Source organism: Pinus tabuliformis, chromosome 8 (assembly GCF_031772625.1).
Source record: "Pinus tabuliformis cultivar Carrire ecotype Pingquan chromosome 8, CPIR1, whole genome shotgun sequence".
Taxonomy (NCBI): domain Eukaryota; kingdom Viridiplantae; phylum Streptophyta; class Pinopsida; order Pinales; family Pinaceae; genus Pinus; species Pinus tabuliformis.
In genome coordinates, this window is record NC_142294.1 from 1,580,431,705 (window position 1) to 1,580,441,313 (window position 9,609).

General features: G+C 32.6%; 1 pseudogene across 1 annotated transcript; it reads left to right on the top strand.

The window, feature by feature from the left end:
- Positions 1–2,571: 2,571 nt before the first annotated feature.
- On the top strand, positions 2,572–6,305 carry LOC149242084 (protein LATERAL BRANCHING OXIDOREDUCTASE 1-like; annotated as a pseudogene). The gene is made up of 4 exons (XR_016245690.1): positions 2,572–2,956; positions 3,408–3,649; positions 5,486–5,794; positions 5,895–6,305. The product of XR_016245690.1 is annotated as a protein LATERAL BRANCHING OXIDOREDUCTASE 1-like (transcript).
- Positions 6,306–9,609: the final 3,304 nt, after the last annotated feature.

Sequence of the window (9,609 nt, forward strand, 5' to 3'; positions counted from 1 at the left end):
GAACAGGTAAAACTCATGTGGGGACCTAGCTTCCCTATTGCAGGTTGGTAACCAAATGTCAAATTGTTCTTGAGAATTAGCCTGAGATAGCCATTCTCATTACACTTTCTTTAATTAACAGGCTTTGCTGAAACCATTCTTGTACCTACTCAGAAATTTTGAGCTTCATTAGCACAATAACTTCAACAGGATTTGAATGCTGAAAACCAACATCTGATAACTATACACAATTCAAGGGTTCCCTGAGCTCTATTGTTGTTGGTTTTCTAGCATTTAGTTTCAAGGGTAAATTTTTGTTTCTGTGCCGTGTGTTATCGTTGTCTTTCTTGCACTGTATTTTTGGTTTGACACACAGTAGCATTGAGATATTAAAGCACGTATCAATTTTCTTGAATTCATAGTTTACTTAGTTCTGCATTTTAATGGTGTGCTAATCAATTTCATATCTTGTGATCCTTCATTTTTGCAAATCAGTAAATATTTTGGGAAATCTCGATAGTAATGCATTGGTATTAATTCTCTTCCTTTGCAAATTTGATGCCATAGGTCATAAGGGCATGCTATTGTTTTACCCTCAACTTACTCCTTGTAAAGTTGCATTTCATCCTTCAGAAAGTATTCTTCTCTCTTCCTTTGCAAATTTGATGCCATAGGTCATAAGGGCATGCTATTGTTTTACCCTCAACTTACTCCTTGTAAAGTTGCATTTCATCCTTCAGAAAGTCTTCTTCAATTAAAATTGTTCAAGGTTGTTACAAAAGTCTACAGGAGCACACATTGTCGCTCTTATTTTTTTAACTGGAAAGAGTATTTGTATTATATAATTCGGTGTCTGGCTCGCCGCAAGTACATCAGGAAATTTCATAGATGTCTCTTCAAAATTTTCAGTCCTTCTCCTGATAAAAGAGATTTCGTACCTTACTTGAAGAGTGTGATTATGCCTTACAAAAACAACAGAATTGCCCCAGCAATTTATTATATTTTGTTTATTAATTTTTATATTCAATGATCTTTTCTATATCTCGCTATTCTTTTCGAATTTATACCTTACGGCGTTTTCTTTGCAACATTTGGTGCAAATGCTAGTTATATTATGTATTCATTTAAATTAATACACCTAAGAGTTAGGAAGAAAGAAAAGGTACTATATTGAAGTGTTTAATCCCACTCATAGTCATCAACCAAAAGCATACATAAATGCCAATATCTCTTGGAGAGCCAAAATTCTCATTGCTCACTTAAAGACTAATTCTCATCAACTCCGTTGTGAAACAGGTGCTGGAAAATGCAAAAAAAAAGTGTGGGAAGAAAGAGTATGCATTTTTTGTTCTTCCGGAAAAGTGGAAACAGAAAAACATGTGAGGCCTTGAAAGACAACAGGGAAAATTATGTAGATATTCTAGCAGCTGGCTTTTGGGATAATCTATTTAGCTAGGGGTTTGTGGAGAAGCTCGGAGCATTTATTTTGAAGCTTCAGAGAAAAAGGGTCAAAGACATCAAGTAGATGAAGAAGCAATCTGCCCCATAGGCTATCTTTAGCCTGGTGAATGTTAAAATATTTTCTTTCTTTCTTTCTAAAAAAATCATATTGATTATATTCAATTGAGTAACAATTCCAATTGATTGGAATTCAAACTTGGTAATTATTCACTTATTCATCCTCAAACTTGGAAATTATGTCACTTATTCATCACAATTAATACACCTCATGCAAACATCATAGTGATTATATAAGTTGAGAAAATTTTCTCCCATAACTTACTGCAGAAGGGTCAAATTTGTGTACATATTTTGATAAACAAGAATGCAAAAATAATTATTTGATTTTCTTTTTCTTTTTATTTATCTAATTTTTAAAATATTCCAAAATCTACCCACACTTTAAAAAAAATTACAAATAAATTGATAAATTCTAAAACATGTAAATGAAAATTTTAAAACAAAACAAATTTGTTACCATTAATTTTTTTTTTTCTTTAAATCAAATTGTTTTAATATTATATGCTGTTCATATTAATTTGAATTTTAACTTAGTAACTATTCATGCATACACCTCATGCAAACATCATATTTGATTATATCTAATTTAGTGAGATGGGGTAGGAAATTATCCTGGTAAAGGGGTGAATTTTGTGTACAAGTGGGATGCAGATTTTGATAAACAAGGTTGCGAAATCAATTATTTGATTTCATTCCTGATGTGTATCTATCAAATATTTCGTAGTTACATTCATTATCAAGCAGTTCAATTAGTAACTCAGTGCATTAATGTAACGTGGGGTTTAATCTTTGATAAGTCGTTTGAAAAAAACATATGGTCAAAGACTCCAATGTTAGTCTATACACGTTCGCTGGAAAAATTGGACTTCATCGACTACAGGACAAGGCAACGTCAAAAAAATAGTCCCCAGATGTGATTCTAACTCACAGTTGGGCAACATTCAGGCATCTAGAAATTTTTATGTGCTCAGCTACTACTGTTCGTTTTTCTTGGTAGGGTAACATATGATCTCACCTTAGCTTCTGAAAGTCGTTTGTGATGAAATTATATAGGAATTTCAAGGGTAGGCGGTGGAATTTCTGTGGTTACAGTCCTATAAATTTCTATTGCTCTGTAATACAGAATACCTACTTGAAGTCGTTTGTGATAGAAGTTCTAGCAATTTCAGGCTTTATTGTTCTGAGAAAAATGTTGAGCACAGCAGCCGCATATAACCTGGCTGATGGAACTTCCAAAAGGTTTTCAGTCCCGATCGTGCAAGACGTGAGTAACTCCGACCAGACACTGCCCGAAAGATTTATCAGATCGGAGAATGAGAGACCATCCCTAACGAATTCTGCCTCTCAATCTGGCATCCCCGTAATCGATATGGACTTGCTACTGGGAAAGAATGGTTGCAGTGGGGAAGAGATGGAGAAACTTGCCGTAGCTTGTGAGGCGTGGGGATTTTTTCAGGTAAAGAAAATATATTTATAATATAAGAGATGTAGATTGATTGGTTTGTGTGGGATTTACTTTTTATCAGATTATAGGTTTAGATTTCGTGGAAAGATTGAAAATAAGAGTTATTTTTGGAAAAATTAAATTATTTGGAGCCACATCTGAACTAGCTGTACCTAGCTTTGTACAATTTAACCAGTGCATAGATGATCTAACATTAGGACAAAGCTCAATTCTACTAGTGGATAGATCAATCTTCCATCCAACATTAAGATTAAAATTGAAGCGCAACCTAAACTGAACTAATTTTGTTTGTTTTTCATTTACTTGATACGTTTGTTTTTCATTTAATTGTTGCATAGATCATCCATAAAACCACTCAATTCTACTGATGGATAGATCAATTTTCCATCCAACATTAAGATTAGGCATAACCTAAACTGAGCTAATTTTGTTTATTTGTCAGGTGGTGAATCATGGTATTCCTGGTTCTCTGATAGAGCGAACCAGGGAAACTGCGAGAGAATTCTTTCAACTTCCATCGGAGGAAAAGCTGAAGTACGCGGTGCAAGAACGCGAAGGCTACGGACAGGCCTTTGTAGTCTCGGACGATCAGCAGCTGGACTGGACAGATCTTCTGTATCTAACTCTCATGCCTCCAGAAAAGCGAAACATGAAATTCTGGCCTACAATTCCAGCGGAATTTTTGTAGGTTTCAATCTTTTGGTTTATATTTATTTCCGCGAGCTTAACTAGAATTGGAATTTTCTTGAATAAACTGGCCAAAAAAATTGAACTCATTTTTGAAAAATTGAATTCATTATGCTTAGTTAGAAATATTTTGAAGTTGATGATCAAAATAAAAATGTTTATTTATTTAGTAACAGCATTTCTTTACTATCAATGATTTTCAAGTGAGGTTAGATATTTTTTTATTTTAAAAGATATTTGCACATTAAAAGCTTTGATCTTGATTTTCAAGTGAGGTTAAATATTTTTTTTATTTTAAAAGATATTTGCACATTAAAAGCTTTGATCTTTTTAGATATTTGGTAGATTTGGAATTAAAATAAATTTACGCTGATTTAATTATATCAACTATCAAAAGTTTTTGGCTTGAATTTATTTTTTTGGTCAAAGCTTGATTTGTGTTGTTAAATTGGGTTTTTGACTAGGTATATTTGGGTTTAATACTTTGAAAGCACTAGGGTAGTTGGATTGGGGAAAGTTCACAACTCAAACTTGTGATTCCAACAAATCGAAACAGGAAAGTAGATGGTAAAACCTCCAAAATATGATAGACTACAACAAATGGACAGTGAAAATAAAAATAACAATAGACTTGTTATTAATCCATGCCAAGGAAATACTCTAGCAATCAATTTACCTTATGATCACTATTAGTTTAACATTGAACAATACAATTTACAATGTTTAACTTTGAAAAATAAATATTTATATTTTGAAATTATTAAAAAAACATTTGATTGGACCATAACTTGAAGATCTTATTGTAACCTTTGTACAATATAGCCCCATGTGGATAAGACATATTTGATACCATAATTTATGGATATGGTTGCAATATTTTTACATGATTTTGATCTATTTTGTATTTTTAATTTTTGAATGAAAACTATTCAAAAATAAATTTCTTGAAAATAGTTCATACTTAGGGGAATAACATATTTACCATGAGTTACTTCCCACTATAATTTAAGCAAATCTTTGCATTAAAAATGGATAAGAATGAGATGTAAATAAATATACTTACTAGGAGTTACTTTCCACCATTATTAAATGTGTAGGCTTACTAGTGGTTAGGACCCTTCAAAATTTATGCAAGTCCTTATACATGAGTAAGAAATTAATTTATTAACTTCACATCTCAATTTATTAATTCTTGCCAAAACAAGACTATAGGATTCCATTTGCTTATTGGCTATTATTAATTCAACATTAACTGATGTAGCTTATAGTCTTTTTTGCAATTTTTGACAAAACATAATTTCTAACTTAAGTGATAAGGACTAAAATGGCAACACTTGTTAATTATGGAAGCTATTTAACTATTATTAGTATGTTTTTGTCTTTTTTATCCTCCAAAATTTAGGGATAATTTTTTTCTAAGATCCTCAATTTTAATTGTGTGTTTTTGAATGTATAAATGGATTTAGTGACTTAAAAAATACTAAACACTAGCAACTCTCAAACTTAAAATTCCAAAAAAAATTATAAATTTTTTTAGCGAAAATAAATAAATAAATAAAACGGTTAAATTATTAATTTTTATTTGTGAAGTGGTTTGATTTCATAAAATTACATCAAGCTTGACATATGACTTGAGAAAGCCTAAACAAGATAACTAATTAAGCAAAACTTTTATTTTCTATTAACCTCATACTTAAATATAACCTTGCTTCATTAAATTATTACTGACTTTTATTTTTACTTAAATATAACCTTGCTTCATTAAATTATTACTGACTTTTGTTTTTCTTTAAACTATTGCTTAAATATAACATTGCTTTTATTTTATTTCAGGCAAACCGTAGAGGAGTATGCCGTGGAGCTTCAAAAGCTTGGCAATAAAATTTTGCATTTGTTGGCGAAGAATCTTGGTTTACAATCTCCAGACTGCTTTGTCAATCAGTTTGCAGAAATCTCAGAGGCCATGCATTACTACCCGCCCTGTCCACAACCCGATCTCGTTTTAGGGTTGAGCGCTCATTCAGACGGAGGAGGTTACAGGATGATGACGTTACAGGGCTGCATGTTCGTAAAGATGGTGAATGGATTCCAGCTGAACCCATCCCTGGTGGCCTCGTTGTGAATATCGGGGACATGATAGAGGTATATTATAAGACTCTCAGCGTTTGATTTTTGATTGAATGTTACTGTCCCTGAAATCCAGAAACTAAAACAAACTCTAATAGCTTTCTTGTTTGCACAGGTAATTAGTAATGGCAAATACAAAAGTATTGAGCATAGGGCGGTGACTAACAAAGAGAAAGGTCGAATTTCAGTTGCAGCATTCTGCAATCCGGGCGAAGAAGCCGAAGTTGGTCCTGCTGCTGAGCTTATACATGAGTTGAATCCGTGCAAGTACAGAACTTTCAAGCGTAGCGAATATCTTCGAAATTATTTTGCCAGCAAACTAGAAGGGAAGAATGCCATTGAATTTGCTAAATTCAATTCTTCCACGTTCGGTTGATCATTAGTGTATATGTTTTCTGTATGTTGTCACTCCAGTAATAACCTGCCATTGCCACTGTTTCATTTGCTATCCAACAAGATATGAACTGTTTATAAAAAATTACAAAGGATGATCAGGATCCCTCAGCGAACACAACCGGGTTGGTAAATGGTTATAAATATACTAAGTATTTTAAATTAGTATAGATTTATTTTAATTACTGATCTAATATGAGCTGAGAGGCTACAAATTTCTTCACATGCAAATTATTTTAAAGTGCAAAATATGATGTGTTATTTTTCATTGTTTAAATTGTATTTTTGAATGCTAAACAAAGTATATATAGGACCAAATATTTCTTTTATATAAATTGGTTAACATAGATCTTCAAATAGTTTATTTAAATCTCTTTTTGAAATATTTTTGAAAAGTATGAGATATAAACATATTCACACACTTTTTTTACTTCTAATTAGTTGTAGTAGTCATATTTTTATTTTATTTATAACAAACATTATTTTTCTATTCAAAACACAATTTTTATTTTTATTTTTATTTTAAAGGGGATGGACAAACTTACACATCCAGGCTGTAGAATCCCCTCATATTGCACTGTAGAATGAACCTCTCGGCTCAATAAAAATATTATATTATACCTCTTTATTGTGAACTGTTAAAAAAGGCAAATTAGAATGAAACTTACACATTGAAACTAGCAGCTCACAGCTACACCTTGAGAATGCTATATTATACCTCTTTATTGTGAACTGTTAGAAAAGGCAAAGTAGAATGAAACGTACACATTGAAACTAGCAGCTCACAGCTACACCTTGAGAATGCCCAAGCACTGCCGCTCTATTCAATTAATCATCAAATAAAAAATATATAAGTTTACATTCAATTTAGGGAGATCAAAATTATCTCTTATTTTCTATGAACTAAGTCTAGACACACGCAACTATGAAACAAACTTTCTCCATTAATTTCAACTCCCCCCTTAATGGAGAAATGATTCACTTGCACACCTAACATCTCTCTAAAAAATTCAGATTTGATCTTCCCAAGAGGCTTGGTGAAGATATCAGCTGCATTTTCACAGCTGTTACAATATTCAATAAAAATCTATTTGGACTAAACCTTTTCTCTCACAAAATGAAATTGAATATCTATATATTTTGTGTTTTTATGAAAAACAAGATTATTTGTCAGCTTGATTAAACTTTGATTTTCGCATTTGATCACCGTAGCATTCTTTTGTTCTTCCCTTGCATCATGAAGACATCTTCTCAACCAAATTGCTTCACAAGTGGCTGCACATACAACTTGATACTCTGCTTCTGCTGTTGATAAAGATACAATACTTTGCCTTTTATTGCTTCAAGAAATGACCCCGAACCCAATATGGAAAGCATGCCAAGTTATAGAACTTCTATCGTCAATATTTCCAACCCAATCTGAATCTCAATAGTTTGTCAATTTAACATCAAAAGAATCAGTATATTTAATGCCAAACTTTATGGTTCCTTGAAGATACCTTAGGACACCTTTTGCTACCACCCAATGTTTTTGAAGAGATTTTGTCATGAGCTAACTCGAAAAACTGACTGAATATACTAAGTCAGGTTTGGTTGTAGTCAAATAAATCAAACTTCCAACCAGTTGTCTGTACAATGTAGCATCCACCTCTTTAGAACCATCATCACTTTGAAATTTAACATTCTGTTGTATAGGTACTGAAGCAACTTTACACTGATCCATTCTAAATTTTTTCAACAATTCCCTCACATACCTTCCTTGAGTAACAAAAGTCTGGCCAGAATCTCTCTAGATTTCAAGACCCAAACAATAATGCAGTTCTCCAAGGTCCTTCATTTAAAATACCCATGACATTTGCACTTTAATTTTGTCAACCAATGCATCAACATTTCTAATAACAATAAAATAATCAACATATAAGGAAATCAACACAATATGCCCATTTGAATCAAATCTGGTATACATATTTGTATCATTTTTACTTCTCTTATAACCATGCTGTAAGAAGAAAGAGTCTATTTTCTCATACCAAGATCTGGGAGCCTGTTTCAACCCATACAATGTCTTCTTTAATTTACAGACCAAGTGTTCCTGCCCCTTTTTAATGAACCCTTCTGGTTGTGTTAAATATACTTCTTCCTTCAAATCCCCATTTAGAAAAGAAGATTTCACATCTAGCTAGTGTAAGCTCCAATGGTACTTTGTAGCTAGAGTTATTAACATCCTAATAGTATTTAAATTAGCTACATGAGAAAAATTCTCCTCATAATCAATCCCTTTTTTCTGTGAGTACCCTTTGGCTACCAACTTAGCTTTATATTTGTCTACACTACCATCTGCTTTGAACTTAGGTTTATATAGCCATTTACAACCTATGGGCTCTTTTCCTTTTGGCAGTTCAACTAATTCCTAGGGTTTATTTTTAATTATTGACTGATACTCTTCTTTCATAGTTGATCTCCATTCATCATACTGGTTTTCTTCATTATAACTCATGGGCTCAGCAACGTTTAAAATACTAGTCATAAGAGCATAATCTTTGTACCTTGCAGGTAAGTGAGTCTGCCGTCTTGATCTCCTTGGTAGCGTAATTGCCTCAATTTTGTCTTGTGTGATTTCTTGCTCACCTCTGAATGGACTTTGACTGTTGAATGTATCCACATCACTAGGTTCCTCTTTTTGTTGCTACTGTAAATGATTGTCTTTGGCTTCATCATTGTTGTCATCAATCAGTAAAGGCATGTGCCACTCCTCATAACTTCTGTCCTTATTCCCTTCATCAACATGTTCATGGAAGATAACATCTCTACTCGCAAATATGTTGGGAGTAGATGGATTAAACATCTTATATGATTTGAAATCAAAACAATACCCTACAAATATGCATTTTTTAGTTTTAGCATCCAATTTCTCCCTATCTTCCCTAGGAATGTGTGCAAAAGCTTTAGAACCAAATACTCTTAAGTGATGGACTACAGGTTTAAAACCATACAAAGCCTCAAATGGAGTGTTGAGATCAAGACACCTAGTTGGACTTCTGTTCTTTAAGTAAACTGCAATACTAATAGATTTTCCCAAAAGACATTGGATAGGTTCTTACCTTTCATCATGTTGCGTGCAAATTCCACCAAAGTTTTGTTCTTTCTTTCAGAAACAATTCTGTTGTGGAGTGTGGGGTACTGTAAATTGTTGTAGTATTCCACAATATCTGTAATATTTGATGAAGTTTCCGAGCCTGTATTCTCCCCCTTAATCTGAGCGAAAAATTTTGATGACTTTCCCTATATGCTTTTCAACCATATTTCTAAATTATTTAAAGTAATCGAAAGCATCAATTTTCCTTCTAAGAAAGTATACCCATTTATATCTTGTGCAATCATCAATAAATAATAAGAAATAGTAAGCTTCACCTAAGGACCTTGTCTGCATAGGTCCA